Below are 23897 nucleotides of genomic sequence, written 5' to 3'. Positions count from 1 at the left end.
TGTTCATTTCCTCGTTCACATCCTTCCCGAAACATTCTTGACTAATCGATTATTGTTTCCGATAAGCATGTGTCACTATACACATTCTTCACATGACGAAATACTTCAGTTAGCTAACATCATTCAGCAATAAGGAACTAACTGTATGACAGTATGTTGATCTTGTTTGGATGGGTTATTGATGCGCAACGCCATCTTGAGACGATTATTCTTGAAGCAATAGAATAAAATAGAACCATTATTGCTATTGTATCATGGGGGATAAATATTATATACTACTACAACTAAAGATTCCTTTCATCACACTATATTCTACTTATGGTCAAAGAACGGGTTTCAGTTGACAACCTTCATATATATATGGATTGCAAGTTAGTAAACATAGTAAAAGAATATGAAATGATTGAAAAGAAATAAACAAGTAAAAGAAAATATAAGTTAAAATAAACAAGTGTCATGTGTATTGGCTTAAGATCCAATATGTTTGTCTTATTTTCGGAAGTGTTATTTGTCATCATCCGATTAATTTAATTTTAGCTCTTCTTCATAATTCCAGTTTATATTTTTAGTTTCCTCTATTTCTTTTGTATTTAAGCTTCACTCTTTACTTTAAAACCTAATTACTATGCTAGCTTAGTTTTGTTTTATAATCTTCTTCCATTTTCCCCCGAAAGTCACACAATTCTTCGGTTTCTGGTTGCTTTTTATTTCAGAAACAAATGTCTCGTTCTTTCATTTGACTGGAAGCTTTCACTTGCAGGTATATTTTTATAATTTCCGAACCTTCTGCCACTTTCTAAACTTATCGGCATAATTTGTGTAATAGACTGTTTCCTCTGTTGTTCTTCATATACCTAACATTTAACTGTTCTTTTTGATTTTATATACGTTCCTTTCAAAATGTTCTTTTCTGACACCCACAGAGTCTGCACCCACGTCGTAGACAAACACATAGGTAATCTTTTGTCTAAGTGTAACAATAAATTTTTTGTTTTTACAAATGACTTGCTTGAAGAGACCACTGCATTTAAATATAAATGGTTCTGATATTATTACTAACATTTACTGTATTTGTAAATTGAAATAGAGTAGAAATTAGTAGAGAAATATCGTACAAAATACGTACATATTAAACCAAATTGAAATTTAACAATAAATGAATGTGGACAGTCAAAAATTTATGAGAAGTTCACCTTTTAATGTGCTACCAGTTCGGTGTTCTCCTCTTTCTGGTCAGTGATGCAAACGAGAAGAACTACTAACAAAAAGGTCCAATGAAGAGCATTTAAAGCTCTTTAGTTTTATTTTTGTATGATGAGATGTCTTGTATGAGAACCAGAAGGAGAGAGATTCTCCAGTTTTGTAGCAAGAACAATACAAATAGTAGCTTAAAATTACCATTTGTCTACACTGAGATTCCATTATCTAAATTAACTTAAAATTCACTTCTTGAGACTTTAAATATAAAATAACAGGTGTCTATAGTAACAATATTACTAACAACATTGAATTAGGTTTTATGATTGTGCAGGATGGTCCAGAAGTGTGGAAACACCCTAATAACTGGTAAACGCTGTAAAATATAACAATGTAATTAGAAATAGGGATGGGGAAATGTTTGATGAGACATCACAATGACTTTCCACCATCTTGAATTTTACGCAATTTTTTTAACAGATATAATAGTACATTATATGTTATTTTAATAGCAAATTTTTGTACTGTTATTTTTGCTCTACCACCTAGCAGTTACTAAGTTACGATTGTTTCTTTCTATCGTTGCAGGTGACTTCTCAGCAGAAGGTGGCGTTCACGCATGCAGGGAATTTAGATCGTGCTGATACTGGTGAACGAAGCACCAGGGTGATTCCAGAATTCCAGATAATTTTAACCAACTCATCCGGAAAGGACTTCCATTAGCAATGGTAATGCCTACAAAGTGTTGAAGAAATTCCAAAAAACCGTACCTGTGGCATACCAATCCAAGACTGGTAGATGACGCACGACGACAGACGAGGCAGCAACTGTTGCAGTGTTAGCATCATTCAGTAAAAGTTCAGCAAGAAGGATGCGTAGGTAGCCCGTGAAAGTGATGGTAGTCGCACTTTAATCATGCGCATTATGTCAGTGAATAAGTGATCCTTATAAGCTGCAACTTTTACAGAATCGTCATCCAGGTCGTCTTACAGATTCAGATCGTCATCTGGAATTTGCTCAATGTGTCATAGAGCAGGTATTACAGAACCCCACGTTCGCCTTTGACATTTTGCTTACTCAAGAGACAAAATTTACGCGTAGGGCAAGATTAACGAACATAACGTGCGATATTGGTCGGATAGTAATTCATATTGGTTTGACAATTCACATGTGATCCCGGCAAGGTAACTGTGTGATGAGCGTGTGGGGGACTCTCATTGTGGGTCCATTGTGAGCGATGGGTTCTATCGGCACACTTTATAAAACGAAATCTTGCCATCATTGCTGTCGGAGAATGGGTCACTTCCTAAGTGTTTCCAGTCTGTGTCTGTGAGTACCTCGATCAGCAGTTTCCTAATGCGTGAATTGACCGGTGAAGTGCTGTGGAATAGCTCCCTCGTTTCTCTGACCTGACGCCACTGAACTATTTCTGTAGAGCCATGTAAAGTCAATTATGTATGCGATGAATACTAAGGATGTTCAGTATCTCAAGGAACGAATTGTGGATACATGTTCCAACATTACAGCCGACACTTTACGCAAGGTTTTGTGTGACCAGGAACTCAGAATGTATCTGACAATCCACAGGAACAAGTAACACATTGAACACCTCCTGTAGTAACGCATGATCCTTGCCGTATGACTAACGTCCTTTGCTGGGGACACAACAACAACAACAAAACAATCATAACTTGGTCATCGTTATGCTAGCTCAAAAATAACAGTGCCATTCAATTTCTGCAATAAAATGCTTTTAAAATAACATATAGGTCAACATGGTTTCCATTTAAGCCAATTGCATAAAATTCAGAAAGGAAGACACATTGTGATGTGTCGTCAAACGTTTCCCCCTTCCCTATTTCCTATCGGAATTGTTATTTTAATTATAATTTGCAGCGTTTACCATTTATAAGAATATTTCCACATTTTTGACCACCCTGTATTCTAGACAATTATTTAGTAGATATTGGTAAAGAATTAGCTCTGAAGGCAATCTCATTAGAAAATATTTCGTTGGGTATGGGGTATATCAATTCATAAAACCACTTCAGCTATTATTTTTTAATGAAATAGATTTTACGTCAACTTCTGCTATGAACAAGCAACGATATTGCAGTACTTCCTGAGATACGATTTCTTTTAACTCTGAAGAAATCAATTTTCCTTGAAATCCTCAGTGATCGACATTTTCTACCTATCTATCTAAAAGCATACGACTATTTAAGAATTAACACAAATAATTCATGTTCTATGTGTGTCCTGTTTCTCCTAATGAAACAACGTATCTTTTGTTCATGTAAAAATGAAAAATAGTAATAAAACATATTTTTCTGGGATGTCTCTGCTTCTTCTTCCATGTAATACTATGTGATATGTAAATATACATTAATTAAAAAGTTTAAAATGAATATGACAGTGACGTCGTATGTGTACGTGAATGTATTTGTCTATGTTTTAGTGCATTTTATCTCGTTGTTTTTCATAACTTTGAAAAATACCATTCTGATTTTTTATGCTTCTTTTTCAACTAACGTTGTTGACTCTTGTCACCTCGCTTTTGTTTTCGGCATTCAATGTAATGAGTGTTAACATAAGCATCCAAAATAAGCGTAAAGGACATAACAAAATAACTCAAGGGTTTAAAATCATACATGTTTATTTACGACATATACAGGGATGAATTTAAAGTGTGTGTGTCACCCCTGCTCAAATTTAATTTGTTACATTTGGCTTTCTGAGTGTTATCACATTCAAACTTTGAAAAATGGAATGTAAACAAACTCTGTCAGTCAGTCTTATAGCATATCAAATATCTTAATATCATTTTGGTGCTGCCCATCCTTTACGTTTTCAACATAAATGGGTATCTTGCGACGTTTACCTTATATCATACTGTCGCGTGGTGCGTTATGTTGCGGAGCATATCTCCGGTGTTTCTGGATATGAGCAGCTAAAATTTGGCATTTTTCTTCTTTTCTATTATGTGCCCTCTGGTCGAAGTTTGAGTTGGATCTGATCCTGCCTTGTTCTGTACGTTGCTTGTTAGGATAATAACTGTTGTTGAGATAATGATTGGTCTTATTGTAACTTTCTAATATATCCATAGCTTTTTACTATCGTCTACAGATCTTTGTACTTGCTCATTTTGGTATTGATGTTGTACGTATGCACGTTATAAGTAAATGGTATTGGATCATCTATGAGAGTTATTTCCCGATCCATTTTATTGATAATAGTAATATTGAGTCTATTTCCAACAGCTGTTACATCAGTTCTGATTTCTTGATTCCAGTATAGTTTGTATATCACTTTCAAGTACCCTATTTGGCTGATTCCATTACTTAATAATAATAATATTAGTAGTAATAATAATAATAATAATAATAATAATAATAATAATATTTATTATTATTAGTAGTAGTAGTAGTAGTGGTAGTAGTACTAAGATTCTAAAACTATAACAAATAACTACAGGTTATTCGCACACGAAACAAAGACACTACTGCTTAGAAAAAGCATCATAATATAATCTTTATACTACATATGGGACATATATTATTTGAAAATTTAGTTTCAAACTAGACATTAAAATCACTTTGTGTTTAAAATGACTAAGCTTAACACGGAAATGGCTTTGATTTATCTTTTCAAATACTTTCCTTCCTTTGTCAATAGGGAATTTTACAAACTCCCTCTGAGAACCCATTAGCTATAAACACACTAAATCACATGGGATTACTATCCTTTTTCGAAATTCTATGCTTTTGTCCTGTACTGAAAATGTTTTGTATTTTTTTCGCGTGTTTGTGTGTGTGTGTGTGTATGCTAATGTGGCATTATACATACTAAAGGAAGTTACCATCAGACGATTCCTAGATACAAAGAGACTTACAAGTTTAAAATATCTTCTATATAAAAACTGCTTTCAATCTTTCAATGTTAAAAAATATATATTTCAGAAACTATAAGTCTGGAATAAAAATGAAAGAATAAGAATGAGAATACATGGGACAGAGTGTTTATCCAAAAAATTTTGTTTAGGAGTGTGTGATGAAAATCTAAAGAAAAGTTTGTAAACTAAAATTTTAGAGCACATCGAAAGTTTACAAATATAATATTTACAGAGATATATGTATTCTCTCAAAAGATTTAGTTAGGCTTTGAAAATTACGTGTATAATACTTTGAAACAACTGTTCGGTATTATTCTGATAAATTTAATGGACGAGAAACTGTTAGTGATTAATTAGAAATAGTCTGTCTGAGTGTGTCTGGCTATGATCTATATAGAGGGACATAGCTATAAATAAGTGACAGTTCACACAATCTGCGTATATTGGCCACAATATTATTATTATTATTATTATTGTATGTACGATATTTATTGAATTAGAGCTCAAAATCACGATTTATACTACCTCGTTCGCAGTTTATCAGTCATATTTTGGTTTGGTCTTACAACGTTAAAGTATAATCAACATCTGGACTATTTGCATTGAGTGAATAAGAGCGATAATAGTAGAGGCAATGTTGTGTGAAGAGTTGTAACTGTTATCTTGAGTCACCACTTTTTGTAGAGAAAGACCATAAGCACGCCAATAAGAATCCATTCGTAGTATTTTTCATCAAAACCAATCTGTTCAAATCACAATCATTATTTACATCACTAGACCGAAGAGTAGTATTTTCACTTGGGAACGCTTCAGAGATTTGGAGCAGAGTTAAGGAGTGAAGAGATAGCACTTAATACACCGCCCTATTTTTGTTATATTATACGTCAGTGTGCTTTGTCGCTAATACTTTGAACGAATATATTAACTTAATATGAGCGAACCCCTTTTGGTTTCAACTCATGAACAACTTAAGGCCAACTGTGGGAAGGCCTAAGAATCTTGATAAATAGGAAAATCTAACGTATTCGGCTACGAAAAAGAGATTCACCTCTCGCGAAGTGGAGATTTAACTATATCAGTATTTAAATCCAATGGCAGCTGCATATCAAAATGTAAATTTATATTAATTTCCCTATTAAGAGTCTTCATTCCGGCGAAATTAAAATACCGCTAATTTTACAGTAATTTTGTGATATCTTCAAATAGATAAAAGATAATTGAAATATGGAACAAGAGCGCCCTAGACAATATTATTTTGCATTAGGTACCGTTATCACAAGTCACCTAGTGGCTTTCCGTTTTCAGCTGTTTAGAAACGCGAAAATAAATGCCGATTTTCAAAATGGCTCGAAATGGAAAGCAAATAAGTGAGTCGTGATAACGGTTTCTCATGTAAAATAATATTGTCTAGGGCGCTCTTGTTCCACATTTCGATTATCTTTTATCTATTTGAAGATATCACATAATTACTGTAAAATTAGCGGTATTTTAATTTCGCCGGGATGAGGACTCTTAATATTTAAATTTTTGCTTATATTTTGTCTGGCTACAGATGATTGGCTTAATTCGTATTCAATTTCAACAATTATTACATACAAATGTAGACGTATGGTGTAAGAGTTTATTTTAATTATAACCAGTTGAGAATGCTCCAAGAGCATTGCCAGAACGAACTTAAAAAGAATTATAATTTTTCTCATTAACTTCTACCGGTTTTATATCTATTGTTTCATGTACTTTATTATTATACTCATTAAACAATTCTTGTAATACTATATATCTATTCATTTATAATTTCCTTGAGTACTATTTTTCCCCACATGTTTTGTTTAAGAGTTTTATTACAACGTTATACGATATGCTGTTTTACAAAGACGCGTGCTAAAAATGGAGGGGTCAAAATTGAAAAATTCGCAAAATATCATTTCTCTATGACTTAAGGTTCCCGAGATATGGTTCCTTAAATATCCCAAAATCCGAACTTTTTTTTTACCAATATCTGAGGAACGGTGGCAACCGGTTATTATTTGGTGCCAAAATGTTCGCCATCCTCTTAGGTATTGATCAACACCAATATAATGTCTCTATGACTTATGGTTCCCAAGACATGGCTCTTGAAATCTCCCGAAATCGTATTTTTTTTTTTTTTTGGCCAATATCTCGGGAATGGTAAGAGTAACACGAAAAATTCCCTCACTTCTTTGAGATAGTTTTTAATGCTCTATCGAATGGAGGACTAAAAATTGAAAAATTGGCAAATAACAGACACACACACACACACACACATATATATATATATATATATATATATATATATATATATATAGAGAGAGAGAGAGAGAGAGAGAAAGAGAGAGAGAGAGAGGGAGGGAGAATTTAGTAACTAATTTTTCTAAGTTTGTTGAAAATATTGAATATTAATTATTGGAACAACATAGTGCTAAGAGCGATATTAAAAAAAGACGTTTAAAAAGTGAATTATTAATACTTAAAAGCAAATACATTTGATAAAAATATTCAACAGTTTTACTAATAAGCATGTTAGAAGATGAAAGCTCCGTGGCAAGACTTTTTGAGAGCCGAGAAAACCCAAATGTGTAGAGATTTTGTATCCAACTCATTTATTTTAATGTTCATCAAGAGACGTGGAAAGGGGTTACCAACTTACCCTTAATACTTATTCAAAGAGTAGATAGTGGAGAGTAAAAGTAAGATGGCAGACTGTTCTCTTATCGCCACGGGTCGCATGCAGACTATTGTTTCTGCATATGTATTCACTGTTCCTACTCAAATGTCAGAAAAGGCTTACAAAAAAAAAAAAAAAAAAAAACTGCCTTTTTGGAAATTTTAAAAGAGTTTAGCACCTTTTTCCACCGTAATGTCTCTTCATCGACATAAAATCAAAAGTAAATTTTTTATCCACACGCAACGCTCCGTCCAAAATTGTTTCTTTATTGATGTTAGTTATCAGAACCGTAATTTGTGGGGGTGCAGGGAAACAACTGTTGTGGGAGCCCATTTTAAGCTAAAATTTTCTTACTTCATATACGATACGAATATGAAATTATAAATGAAGCATCAAACAGGTTCACTACATTACATAAAAGAAACAGCACACAAAAGGTCAATAAAACAAAAATGAGTCGTGAGCCCATTTCAGTAAAAAAAATGTCTACTATTAGGGCCACTAGAAATAATATTTATTCGTATGGCTTTGAATTTATGAATATTGTCCCCTGTATGGAACGGGCCCCATTTATTTGTCATGTATGGAACGGACCCAGGGGTGTAACTAACGGACCCAGGGGTGTAACTAACAGCCCCGCAGACCTTACCGTGCGGGAGGGCCCACAAGCTCCGGGGGACCTATAAAGAGTAAGAGAAAGACGGAAAGAGGGGCCCAAGAATAAGAAAAACAGCTTTTCCAGGGGGCCGAAATACGCGTATTAATGCTTGCCCCTCCAGAAAAAAATCTAAGTTACGGTGCTGTTAGTTATTATAGAAAATTATAAGTACAGGCTTCTTGAAGTCTAAATTACTGGTGAACAATAACCGAATTGATTTTAAAATGAGTTTTAATTGCGTATAGCGATTTCCCAAAGTCTTTAATTTAATTTTTAAAATAAAGAACACATTGCCTGCTACTAGTCAGAGGGGCATTCGTGCTCTGTAGAATAGCCTAGTATTTTCGACTGGTTTAGGGCAGTGTTCGTAGTTTAAAGGGAATTTCCCTAATCTAAGGAAATTTTTTATGTAAATTTAGCAAAAAAGGAAGAGGGGATTTTTTTGTTAAAGCTTGAAAATCTAGGAAAATTCTGGCGCTGACTGATTGACCAATATAAACGCTTAAATTTTTCTTCGTTTGTCAGAAACAACCTAATTCAATAACAATAGTGTGTATATATGTGTGTGTGTCCAAAGTAACATAATTTGTGCTCATTTTAACGGTGTGTATTTGTGTATTTTTTGTAAAAAAAAATGTGAAGAAAAAAGTAAAAATAATACAAACAGAAAGCAAATAAACAGAACAAATGTAATTGGCATTTCCTTCGATATAGTTGTCAAGGCAACTAATTTTATCACATAACTTCTGTGATAGAAATTGGAAACTTAACAAACTAGGGGAAAATTTGACAAGAGAAGGGAAAATTTTCTGTCAATCGAGGCAAATTTTCTTAACCTACGAACACTGCTGGAATAGAAACAATGGTGTTTCTAGGCGGCTGAATGTTGTCATTTGGTTATTTTGTGCACATATTTTTGTATATATTCATTTCTATGTACTCTTTTAACTGACTACTAATGTAATTTTGCAGTATCCTTCTGAATCATAGAATTATATTAATATTTTGAACATTGATGTGTATGAGTGTGTGTGTGCATATTAACATTCACCCTGCTAAGGAGAAGTTCTTGTTTACTTTCAGATGTCGCCACTGTACTGGAGGGATGAAAGTAATGGATCTTATCATTACGGTTTTTCTTCATCATTACTTGTGCTTTTGTGTGAAAATATTCTCCTTATTTCGATGGTGCTTATAATGTATTATATGTAGTTTTAATCCACAAACGTTGGAATATGTTATCTATGTGGCTCTTGACAAAAGTGTACTACTATGAGCAAAATAAATGACGCGTCTCTTTATTTTGAAGTTTTTTTGAAAATATCTCCGTTTTCTTTATATGTTCGAAATTTCGGAAGGTTTCCCCAGCAGGACAGGTTAAAAACAAACCCGTTTTTAATATTTGTGTTAGATATTAGCTTAAAATAAAGAAATTAGAAGCAAAAAACATTAAATCGACAGAAATCTCGAGAATTACCAACTCTGCTAAAGTGGGAAATTTTCAAGAACGCGAGGGAATTCTGCAGTTCAACACGAAGCAGCGACATCTATGTCATTGAGAGAAACGTGGATTAGATCTACAAACGAAAATTTTAACGAAGTATTTCTAATATGTCTTATTATATGCATTATCAGCGAACTCCAAATATATGAATCTATGCTAAGTATTAACGTATAGATAGAGCAAATAGTGGAAATTGCCTATGGAAAAGCACGAATTGTTAGCACAATCGTAATGAAAAATCGTCTTTACTGTAGAACAGGTTCAATTCACGTAAGAAAACAAATAGCTCAGTTAGCTAAAGCAACGAGTCTGTATGCCAACGGTAGTGGGTTCGAATTCCATGGAGGTGCTGTTGTCATTTTTTCACTATGTTATTTTATTTATGTTTTATTTGGGAAAGAATCAAATTGTAACGTGTGTGTAAAACTCATGACGCTACCAAAAAAAGAGAAAATATCGTTGTCGTATTTGCATTAGTATCTCTAATTTTTGTTTGCAAACAGTTTCGTTATTATTTCCCCTGTGCTCACTGCTCACTACATGCACACTGATGCATAACGAATGTTTTTCAGTACATGTTAATTCTAATTTCGAGAATTTTATAAAGTTTCACAATGTTTCTCACTAGATAGTCTTCTATCTACGTGTTTGGATATTTTGATAACAGATTTCCCTATTAAATGTTTAATTTTCCCTATAAATATTTGTCTTAAATTGAAATTGTTTTGAATTTACTACATAAAGTAAGTAGCTCGAAGGAGGAAAACTCAAGTAATTGATATTCTACGTAAAAGCAACCTATTGTAGAATGATGATGCTTCTTACCTTCAGCACATAATCTTAACGTTAGAGAGTCAGACAGAGAAAAATCATGTTTTTTCCTCCCCTATGACCACTCATCTTAAAGCTCTACATGTAATGATTCGTGTCACATAATTTCAGCTCTCCAAAAACATTCATATTTATTATTATTATTATTATTATTATTATTATTATTATTATTTTATTATTATTCCTGAATATGCCACCCTTACTTAATGTAGTAATTTTAGATATCTTAGTTTAAAGTGCTTTCTTTAGTAATAATTCGAGCAACCACGTCACAAAATTTAAAATGTATAAGGGGGCACGACGTTTTATTTCCCCCCTCTCTTTTCAGCACCCTCCAACAGAAAGTATATAATTTCTGAGAAGCAGGGCAGACAAAATGAATAAGAAATATATTTACAGCATCCTTTCCTCCTTCGTGAATGGAATATCATGTAACATTTTTTATTCTACCGAAGACGACCCTAGTCCGTTATGGTTAGGTAACAAAAGAAATACCTAATGTATTTATAGCGCCCCTTGACTGTAATATTACCTCTTCTTTATTTGTTCGAGGCTGCCCTACACAACCAAGGGTGACAAAAAGAATAGGAAAGTGTCTAAAGATTACAAAGCACTTTATATTTTGTCAGAAACAAGGCAGTATATACACAGCATTGCTTTCGTTAACAAGTGTTTCACCCTTGAGTCGCTTATAAAATTAGGCCGAATAAACTTTTGCCGATCATTGTTCTAGAGGGATTTGTCCAGGATGGTTCGGTGTCGGGCTAATAACGATGAGTATGTTTATTTACATCACCGTTAAAGAAATAGCAAACTTTCTGAAAGGAACTTACTTAGGAAACATCAGATCTTCCTTCTACTTAGCCAGAGCACTCTGAAAAATTGCATCTGGCGATCTGAGTGAAAGTTCTATGGGACTATTAGAAAAATATATATTCCTGTTTCCACGCTGATGGTAGAATTTCTTAAGCAGTTTTTGAATTACGTTCGAAGCATAGGTGTAAATAGCGCCCCCGCAACCCTGTGGTGTGGGGACCGCACAAGCCGCAAGGCCAAAAAATATACAGAAAGTACGCAGGGGAGGACCAGGCCAAATTTTCGCACGTGCAAAGTGACTTTTTGGCGCCCTCCCTCTAGTACTAGCCTATATTTTACATTTTATCATAGTGTTTTTAATATTTTAAACTCATTTTTCAAAAAGTAGTTCATTACCTAGGAAAATTTCACAAAGAATATGGCCCGCATTAAACAATATGAACTCCGCCCCCCCCGCTTGGTCTAGTGGCTAGCACGCCTGCCTTGTGTGGTGTCGGGTCCAATTCCCGGTGGATACTGTTGAACGATAAAAGTGGTTCGGATTCCACTATAATTAGTATCCATATCTCCCCTGGCCATTAAGGCATAACCCTGGAACGCTAAAATCAAGCAAACAAACAAACAATACTTACTTCCCCTCCACTCTTTATTCTACATGCCCTCCCTCCATTTTTCGATACAGCCCACTTAATACTATGAAACTCTCTTCTTCCATGGTAAAATGGAAAAAGATCATGCAATTGCCACTACTTTACAAGAATATAACCAAAAACGTCAGTAGAAAACACATTATAAAATTTACTTTTTGAGGCTCGTTTTGGTGCCCCGAGGAGTCTCTCGGCTCTTGGTCCATCCTTGGAAGTACGGACGCATAACTATGGACTGCGGAGGAGAGGTTAAGCTTCATGTTATGCCACTCGTTTCAAGTGTTTGAAATGTTCAGTAAGTGATCGGTTAGTGAAATAGTTTCGACGGTTACTGATGTTTAAAGTTTAGCTAAGACAAAGTTACCTAACCAAATACATTTGATATCGCAATGCCACAATTTGATTTTTCCTCACATAAAAAAAGATAAAACAATAATAATAAAAACCCTTACTCATACTGGGCTCGAACTGAAAACCTAATTCGTACAGATTAGTTGCTCTGACCAACTGAGTTTCGATTTCTTACGCGAAAGAAGTCTGTTATATTACGAGGCATGCTTTTCATTATCGAAACTGTTCGAAGTAATACGAACAAGGCTTTAAGAACAGAGACGTAACTGAATTACCACTTGATTGACCTTGAGAGCAAATCACCAAAAGGTAGCTATAAACGTAAGTTCAGCATGCATTTCTGTGGAGTTCTGTTCAGTATTCCTATCTGCCAATCATGCTTGTTCGTAGGAGTAATATTTTACAAACCTAACCTTTCGATGGAGCACAATGGCAGAGAAAGGGAAGGAATTCTTGCCCTTGTGAACGTGGGATACCACCATGTGCAATAAAACTGTCGCGTCTCCTTGAAGTGATATTTCATCGAAAACAACTTGTTTTCCTTTATATATCCGAAGTTTTTGAAGGTTTCAAAATAAGGAAACGTTACTGACAAACAAGGACGCATTTAGGGGTGAGTCCATGGAGTCCGGACCCCCTCTGAAATCCCAACTTTTCTATAAAGTTAGCCTAATTTTGGGGGTTATCTTAATGTTATTAAAATTTATCCTAATATTGAAGTCGCACCCATCCCGAAATAAATTACTGCACACGTGTCTGCTGACAATTTTCAATATATTCGTTAAATAGTAAAGTAAAATAACTAAATTAGGAGCAAAAAGCTTCAACACGGGCTAACTTTTTGTCCACTACCAATATTGTTAGAAGGGATATTAATAGCAAAAACTGCTAGTCAATGCTGAACCTTGGAACGTCACCCCGAACAACAAGCCTATTATTGAGAACTTCATATGAAACATGTTTTAAAAACTTATCCAGCTTTTATCTGGCATGAAATTATTATATACACCAAAATTCACTCTCCTAAAATGTGTATCTAAACATTGCTCTACGTATCTATGAAGCAATGAAAAGTTTTTATCGAAATATGTGAGCAGGAAACTCTAACAGCCAGCCATTTTTATTTAAATCGTAATAAACCCTGTAACGGTGCATTAACGTGAAAACAAAGCTCGGTCCATTGGTAAAGTCTTGGAAGAATGAAAACTCAATGTTCGTAGATTCGAATCTATCCACTCATCACAACATTTTATTCTTATGTGTAAAGATGAAATAAGAAAAAAATGTGTAACCGATAAGACAAAACTTCAATCAAGTCTGAAGAGAACAATACTAAAATAGTAACACAATGACCCCAACCAAGAATTATTTCATGTAGCGTTTGGACGAAATTACAGCTGTCAACAATTGCAGAAGTAAAAGCAGGCTGATAGGTGTAATGCAGTCTAGACTTCTGAATGCATTTACTTTCTGAAAACTTCCGACTCGTCATTGGTATGCCGTAAGTCATGGTAAAACCTTTCAATTGGAAGTAAAATGACACAAACTAAAACAGTTTTAAATCAATAAATGTTTATGTGAAAAAGCAGGTGTCTCTGAGTTCCTTTTACTTTGAAGTGACAAATGAGAGAAAAAAGTATGGTGTTCAAAAAGAAATCAAATTTGAGATTTCAACGAATTTACACGTATGAACTTATAGCTCCTAACACCGAAAAAGTTATTTTTCGATACATGTCCATCTATTCGTCCATCCGTTCGCTACACTTTTCTGTGCACTCGCCTAGAGGCCATACCGTTCAACTTATCTGCACCAAATTTTAGTTTAAGATTTTCATAGTATTTCCTATAGTTTTTTATGTCTCTCCTACTCCCAAAACAAGGGTAGTTTCCTGTACGATGAAAATAGAAAAAAGATATTTTCTCATAACTGGCTCTAACGGTCTTGTTTTCTTTCTTTTTTATATAAATCAATATTTAATTAGCAACCCTATTTTGTGGTATAAGGCATTTATCTGAGAAAAATCTACAAGGGGTAGATTATACTAAGGGGGTGAGTTTTTTCTCAGTGATTTTCTCAAAATGGACTCAAGTGTTTTCGTTCATATTTTATAAATAAATATTTCATTAATAACTTAATAATATGGCGTAACTCGTTTGTCCTGAAAAATGCGAGGGGTAGTTTATTTTTGGTGGAGTGTGTTGTCTGGGCGATTTTCTCAAAAACGACTCAAAAGAGTTTATTCATATTGCAAAAATAAATATTTCGTTACTAACCGAACAATATGGCAAACCTCGTTTGTCCTGAAAAAAAATATGGGAGGTGTAGTTTAGCTTGGGGGTGTTTTTCCTCCACGGTTTTCTCATAAATGAGTCAAGCAATTTTGTTCGTACTCAGAAATAAATATTTCATTAAAAATCTAATAATATGGAATAACTCGCTTACCCTGAAAGAATCCTCAAGAGATAGTTTATTCGGGGAGTTATTTTTCCCTCACGATTTTCTCAAAAATTACTCGGACAATTTTATTGATAATTCATAAATAAGTATTTCATTAATAATCCTATATTTTAGTATAAATTATTTCTATGTAAAACAATTACAACGGATAGTTTATTTTGGAGGTCAAGGTTTTTCCCGGCTATTTTCTCGAACGACAGGCGATTTTGTTCAAATTTCGCAAATAAATATTTCATTAATAACCAAAAGTATATCTTAACTCATTGTTCGAAACAATTCACAAGAGATAGGTTACTCCTGACGTGTTCTTTTTGAACGACTTTCTCAAAAATGACTCATTTGATTTTTTTTCATATTTCATAAACAATGATCGCATTAATTGGTATATTATATGTCTAATAAAAATGTGCTCAAAGTGTGAGTTAGTTTTGTAGTGTGGATTTTCTTCAATCGAAGTTTTTTTTTTCGATAATCTGACATTCGATGTATTTGAATAATACGATAATTTTATTCGTATTATCCAAATACACACTTCAGTAACAACTGCGACCTAACACAGTTAAGAAATTGAATTTAAAAAGTTTAGTGCGGTGGCCCTGGAACTGAATATTTTTTGACAAACTCCCTAGCTTTTTGTGGTAAACTCAGACTTTTCTTTTTCGAGCGACAAAAGAGAGAGGAAAATATAGTGATTGTGAAAATAATATATCAAATTCAGATTTCAACGGATTTACATGTTTCATGGCGTCTACATACCGAAAATGCGACTTTTCGACACCCGTGCTTCTGGTCCGTCCGTTCGGTACACTTTTCTATGCACTCGCCTAGAGGCCATACCGTTCAACGTATCTACACCAAATTTTAAACTTAGGGTTTACATAGTATTCCTACAGGAGATATTCCCATTTTTTTCCTACCACCTAAAATAAGTGTGGTTTACCAACAGCCAAAAATCGAAAAAAGCTATTTTCTCAAAAATGGTTTTAACAATTTTGTTTATTTCTCATCAATCAATATTTAATTAACAACCCTATATTGCAGTATCAGATATTTCTCTTAGAAAAATTTACGAGGGGTAATTTATTCTTGGAGATGACTTTTTCTCGACGATTTTCTCAGAAAAGACTCTGGCAAATTTTGTACACAGTTTATAAATAAATATTTAACCTTACAACATGGTATAAGTCAATTGACCTGAAAAATATATGAGTAGTAGTTTATTCTTGGAGTTGAATTTATTCCCAGTGAGTTTCTAAAATACGAGCAGTTGGCAACCCTGTATCTCGACAACGAAGCTAAATTCGAAAACTACAAGAGGACCATTTGTCTCCTTTTGATGTCACGAATCATCTCCCAAAGTTTGTGGACATCTTTCAGGTTCAAGCTTAATGAAGCTTCTTTTCGAAAAGTTAACTATTAACTTTAGGCATTGTTTATCTTTTTTAAATCACAAATGCCGTTATTACTTCTGAGAGAATAGATCTTGAAAAATAATTTTAAAACTTAGACTTTTGTTTTCGAGACATTCCAGACAAGACGAGACATTTTACAAGCTATCTTGTGTCCAAAACATTTGTCTCGTCTTATCTTGGATGTCACAAAGCGTGTCTCGTTTTTCTCGAGACATATTTTATCTCGTGCGCATTCGTTAACACTTGAAAAGGATTATCTTTCTACTCAAAGCATTGTTTTTGTAATTGCATATTTATGATAATTGCTGTCAACATAAATTACAGTCCTTTCAGTTGAATTAATGTTTATTATTATTATTGAAATTAAAATTAAATGCAATATCTAGTTTAACGTTGCACGATTATGCACCTACGCTAAGGGAGAATGATGATGAATGAAATGGTGAAATGAAGAAAGTGAGAGGAAAATGGAAAATCCCAAGAAAACCCATACCCATGCACACGGCATTTGTCCAACTCAAATTTCACTTGGCGCGAAGTGGAATCGAGCCACGGACTCCATGCACCAAAGGTGAACGCTTTATTATTATTATTATTATTATTATTATTATTATTATTATTATTAATAATAATAATAATAATAATAATAATAATAATAATAATAATAATAATAATAATAATAATAATAATAATTGAAGCGAGCTTAACGAGTTGAGTTGATTTTGAGTTTAACGTCCTGTTTAACAGCGAGGCTATATGAGACGTGAACCTACTGATTAACGTGGAATCCGAACCACATGAGTTCCCGCCGGGAATCCAACCCGGATCTCCCACGCCAAAGTCGCGTACGTTAACCGCTTAGCCACGGAGGAGCTCCGAGCTTAACGAGTTTCAACCGACCGACTCAACCAACGTTTGGGTGCTTGTTCGTTCGTTTGCTCCATGACAACTTCTCATAAAAGACATTTCATTTTAATGAAAATAGTAAGTGCTATATTTTAGCTTTGCGAAGTAACTATTGCTTCGAATTTGAATCTGTAAAATATATGAGGTTAAAGTAACCAAATGGTGCAAGTTTCCACTCATGTATACAAAACAATTTTGCAATATCAACTACGTGAATATTGTCCCATAAAAAAGCCGAAACCCCTACACCGAAGAGCCCTCCGAGATTTGATCATTGTTCACACGGACTGAAATTGTCGTTTGAAGCCAAGACTTTAATATGAAGCCAATAATTTCTTTAAAATAGACAAAAAATTCGAAAGTTATAAGCATTTTCATATTTTTGCCTTTTCCAATAAGGGAGCCGTAGCGCCCTATACTGAAGAGCCCCCCTTCCCCCGAGATTTGATCAGTGTCCACTCGGACTGAAATTGTCATTTGGAACCAACACTTTAAAAAAAAACTAACTCTATGGCCTATGGAACCCGGAGGTTCAATGCCGCGTTCAGAAAAGCTCTCCACTGACTTCTATCCTTAGCTAACTGCATCCAGTTTCTACTTTGTATTCCAATCTCTGCGAGATACCAACAATTTAATACGAAGCAAAATATTTCTTTAAAATAGACGAAAAATTCGAAAGTTATAAACATGTTAATATTTTTGCCTTTTCTCATAAGGGGGCCGTATTAGCCTACACTGAAGAGCCCTACGAAATTAAATCATTGACCACTTGGACTGAAATTCTCATTTGAAACCAAAACTTTAATATGAAGCCAATAATTAATTTGTTACATCAATTTAAACTGACTGGGTTCCGGTTCACCCCACTATTGTTTAGTTTAGTTAAGTGGTAATTTGTGACAGCTTCACTTCCCCGCCCCCCGGAAGTTTGTGCTGGATCTGCCACTGGAATCAATAGACACTTTTCCTATTCTTATTGTCACCCTTGATTGGGTAGGGGCTCCCTCGTACAAATAAAGAAGTGGTAATATTACAATCAAGGGGCGCTATATATTAGGTATTTCTTTAGTTACCTACCCCTAACCGCACAGGGCCATCTTTGGTAGAATAAAAAATGTCACGTGATATTCTAATCATGAAAGGGGAGAGGATGCTGTAAATATATCTTATTCATTTTGTCTGCCCTGCTTACCAGAAATTACTTTCTGTTGGAATGGTACTGAAATGAGAGGGGCAAAATAAAACGTCGTACTCCCTCCTACATGGTTGCTCAAACAATTACTAAAGAAAGCATTTTAAACTAAGATATTTAAGATTTAAACTAAGAAATTAAGATATCCTTACATTATGTAAGGATGGCATATTTAGGATTATTATTATTATTATTATTATTATTATTATTATTATTATTATTATTATTATTATTATTATTATTATTATTATTATTATTTGAATGTTTTTGGAGCACCGAAATTTTGTGAGACGAACAATGGTATGTAGAGGTTTAAGATGGGTGGTCATAGGGGAGAAAAAACCAGGATTTTTCTCTGTCTGAGTCTCTAACGTAAGGATTATGTGCTGAAGGTAAGAAGCATCATCATTGTACAGCGGGGGACACTTCTAAATGGTACAGCCATATGGAGATTTACGGCAAGAGTGCTCCACCAGTTGAGTCCAAAGTATTTGCTGGAAGTATTGCAACCGAATTAACTTTAAAAGAAGGCGGGTGGCATAATCACCAGGCAATGAAAATTCCCGTACACTTGGGCGAAATTCCCACTATCGTCTACAGCATCATTTCTCCAAATGAAATGAATCTACTTCTTATGGCAAACATATTACTTGATATTTGTTCTATTTGTAGAGATAAATTGAAACAAAAAATTGAAGTCCAATCCTGTTGCTGTTGGAATGAACTCTCTTTAAGTCGTTTGATCTGAAATGACTTTACAGAACCTAAATAAATATTCTGTCACTTCAGGGGGGGGGGGTAGGAAGAGCAAAAGCTCCTCTCCTACAGTATGAAAACATATACTTTTAATCAAATGCTTAGCGAGAGTGAACCCATTGGTATAGCGCTTTTATGATTTGAAATCTTGCTCCCAAACCATCTTTTGTCATAACTGACAACATAGGAGAACGGGAGATGCAAATATGATGAAGGAGAAATACACTCACATGTGCAAATTCAGAATTGGAGACAAAATGATCGGATAGCATCCATATTTTGTCGAAAATTTTGATTTTGTAAGTAGACATGTAAAAGCTCACCCAAATCTGAGAGCATCCCGCTACCAATTGTTGAATTCAAGTGAAGAACTCAGTTGAGAGCATCAGATGATTACGGAGGAGGAGAAACATCTTCAGATATGGGAAACAAATAATGAAAAAAATGGACTGCTCTGAGGAGGACTCGAACCAGGAACCTTCTGATTACTAAGCAACGACTCTACTTACTCATCCACGGAGCCACACTGAACGCTGGGTAGTCATACGTCAGAAACAGAACGTTTGTTACTTACAAAACGTTTTTGTAAGGGGGAAAGCTAGGTCGACCGCGAGGGTGAATCAGTGGTCGCGATGATAAGCAACCGAGTTTGTTTTTCGAAGTCCGAAAAAGTGAGCCTAGATCCGTCAAAATTCCCGCAGATCTATACACAGGGAATTGCATGTTCCCGCCGTTCTTTATATAGACACTAGCTACAAATCGTACTGTCATCCGAGCGATGTGAAAATGTAAAAACAAAATCAAACTTTTTTTTTTTTTTTTTAGATTAATATTGATTGCACACCTCATGCACAGTTCCAATATGCAAACTCAACGAGGGATGTAATGGAGGGTATACGCAGGTATACGGCGTATACCCACCTCTAATGTTTAGAAACTATCGTATAGCCACCTAACATTTAGGAAGTACGCGGGGATACGCTACATTTGATCCATAGTATAGCCACTTCATTGGAACAAGCAACAATTGCTTTTCATGTACTGCATTTCAAAACAAAAAAAAAATCTCACTAAACAGCTGGTCGTCAGGTTGTTGCTGCGAATTATGTCTAAATTCTTTTAAAATGTTTTCGTTTTCGGGGATGTAGGAATCGAATTTTCCGAGAATACCTTTATAATGGAAAACAGCATTCTGAATGTGCAATGCTTTTAACTCGAAATGTTACATTGTGTTGTCCCACTTTCTGAAAGCTGACCTCTGGTATTATATTATAATGTTTGTATTGGGAACTCTTTTGTTTCTAAAGATCAGCGACAGATAAAGTTAAGGCCTCTTTCACATTATCCGGCGATTTGCCGGATCCGTCTCCGGCTGTTTGCCGGATCCAGTTTCGGCCCCTTTCATATTATCCGGCGTTTTGCCGTGGATGAAAAGTATGCGAGCAGGGTTACTGTGCAACTGAAGAAACAAAACTCTGTGACTCTTGTCGTGTTGTAGTGGTTGTAATGGACAGACGCAAAATGTGTTTTCTACTCGCCTTGTTAACACATAGGCAGGAAAAAAAAAACGTCAGAGACACATATGGGTTCACCCTTTCTTTGAGAAACGGTATCTTGAAGGAGATTTTTCTATACTGTTTCCACAATTAAGGTAAGACGATGGAAAATTCTTTAATTACTTTCGTATGTCTATCGTATCTTTTGATGAGTTGTTGGATCGTGTACGGACCCAGCTGCAGAGGCAGCATTCAAAATTTATGAACTTTATTCAACCTCCAGAAATGTTGGCTGTAACATTAAGGTAAGATAATTTGTACTTTTTATACACATAGGTGACGTTAATTTTAATGTAATTGAATAGATGGTTGAAGAAAGGATCTGAGTCAATTTTGTGTAGTCATAAGATATTGAAGAAAAAATATGTTAAAACATTTCACTACAATATACGAGACGAAACACTCAACACAAGAAGTTAATTCCTTTATCAATAGTACCTTACATATATTCGCAGCTGAATTTCCAAGGTGATGAATCCAGGTCGCTTCTGCAATCAATAGAATAATGTGGCCAGTGGCGGATCTAGCCTGGGGCCAGGGGGGCCTAGGCCCCCAGTTTTTTGAGTGACAAAAATAATTTAACATATTATTTATATATTTTTGTAAGTTTATAGTAAACTCATGATATATCTATGATAGCCTGGGTTATGGCAGCCCCCATGTTTTCCCTTCTAGATCCGCCACTGAATTTAGCCTAAATTAGTAATAAAAATAATAATGTATGGCTAGCAGAGTATAAGATATCTATAACATTTTTCTCGGGGCCCCTGTTTCCTTGTGATAATTTCAAATTCTAAGGGGGAGGGGAATAATTTCACGCCAAAAAGTTTTTTTTTCAAAGACCATTGAAAAGGGGACTTTTTTCTTGTCTTACAGCCGTAAATTGACCTTGAATATACTAATTCAAAACTTCGGGATCAATTCATCCAATTTGTTTTAATTCTAAATATAATTTTCTCCCCAATTCGTATTTTTGAGTGAGAAATGTTAGGCTCGGCCATTTTGGATGACTCCTCAGGGCAAAATAAGTTTCCAATCGAAAAAAAAAGTCCAAACTTGTTGAAAGTAAGCAAATATTACAGGATCCTCAGATTCGACCGTAAATTGACCTGCAAAAGGCAGATTGAAAAGACGGGTAGCAACCTCTTTTTTTTAAATATTTTTGAATATTTTCTTAGAAAGACCTTTTAACACATTTTAGGTCATATTTTCCCCCCTACAATTCGTATTTTTGAGTCAGGACCGATTATCACGACTAAGTTACGATTTTGGTAACTTTCGGTCCACTCGTATGGTCCGGAAGTGTTGAGGAGGGAGGAGTAGGTGTAGGGTCTATATTCAAGTGGTAATATTGAACTTGTTCTGTTTTGACATAACGATGATACACTTTTCACTCCCTCTTTGATCCAAATTCAAAGTTTGCCAACTGGATACACTTTGAGTGAGGCAATACGGGATCGAGCCAGTTCCTTTCTAATCGCGGAAGGATTTTCCACAACAACAAAAGTAACAAAACACGTGACCTATCGTCGGTTTAATTTGAAGCATTCACCATCGTTCCCAATACCATCAACTACAACAGCGAACCTCGGATTAGTACTGCTCATTTGTAGCCGCAATTGACATCAAAGAAAGCGACGATTGATTTCGATAAATACTCTGCAACCTACTGGGAAAAAAGGGAGAGGGTAACAGTAAACATGTTCCTTTGTTGTTCCGTTTTTCTTCAGATAAAAAATATTCAAAGAAAATTTGTTAATAGATGAGGGTAGAAAAGAAAAGTCAGGAAAGACTTGTAGTGTATAAGAATGTTACAGCAATTTTTGATCATTTCAGTACAGCCGTCACTTCTAAAATATTTGCTAAGTAGTTTGGGTTGACCAATTAAGAGTTGATTCGCAATTTCTAAGATGTCGAAGAAGGTGTTAGAAAATTGGCTAAAAAGGAAAAGAGACAATAGCTATGTAAATTCCGTTGACGGAAATGTAAAAGCAAAGACATCAAGAAATAGTAAAGAAAAATCCAAAGAACATGTTAATTTGCCAGCTACTACTTTGGACAAAGACGTAAGTTTATTTCATATTATAAAGGTTGTTATGGCATCTCCGGCTTGATGACGCAGATATCAGAGGGATAACGTCCTTCGTTAAAGGCATTGGAAATGAGGATACTTGGGGCCTGTAATTTAGGTGCCATTCCGATATTTGTCTGGTGTGAATGAAGAAACATTTCTCTTAGGACAGCTGATCTGCAAAGGCTTTCTCACATATTTTTGACTTATTATTATTATTATTATTATTATTATTATTATTATTATTATTATTATTATTATTATTATTATTATTATTATTATTATTATTATTAATGGAATTTACATCTGTGTGAACGGCCCTGGGTTTAAATTTCGCTTAAAACAGTTGTTCGGGTAATTCTATTGTTAAACAATCGATAGCCATCCATCCTCACTATTCTTTCCAAGCTTTTCTTTGACGGATTAAGTGAATGCTGGAATAACCAAGGATGTTATAAAATAGAGGATCTACCCATACAACAAAATCGTGAAGCACTACGTCACAGCTTCGCCACACCTATTCTGGCCACTCCGCGCCACTAAGATCGCAACATTTCGAGCCAACAATCATGGCGGAAACGAGAGAAGCCAATCAGGCGTGCCGGCTCATACGGTGCTCGATTGTTTTTCGGCTTCACTGAGCTTATATGATGAATATACATATGGGCAGATCCTCTGTTTTATAACATCCTTGGGAATAACACAGGGAGTTAATAATAACTTGTAACTCCAGGCAGCGTCCTTTTAAAATCCTTTTGTCTGACAGTGTGCTCAAGATTTAATAATTTAATAAGCAGTCATGAAACACCTTTCAATATCTAAGAAAATGTCTGATCACGGAAGTTGTAATTTACCTAGAGGAGTTAGGCTTGTGGGTTTTCTTATTTGCTTCCTCGGTTTTAATAAAAAGAACTAACTTGAATATTCAAATTTAATTTTATAAATTAGAAAAACTCCCATTTTT

The sequence above is a fragment of the Thermobia domestica genome, chromosome 1 (assembly GCF_964235325.1).
Source record: "Thermobia domestica chromosome 1, izTheDome1.hap1.1, whole genome shotgun sequence".
NCBI classification, from domain to species: domain Eukaryota; kingdom Metazoa; phylum Arthropoda; class Insecta; order Zygentoma; family Lepismatidae; genus Thermobia; species Thermobia domestica.
The sequence above is the reverse complement of the archived record's forward strand: the minus strand, read 5'-3'. Positions refer to the sequence as shown.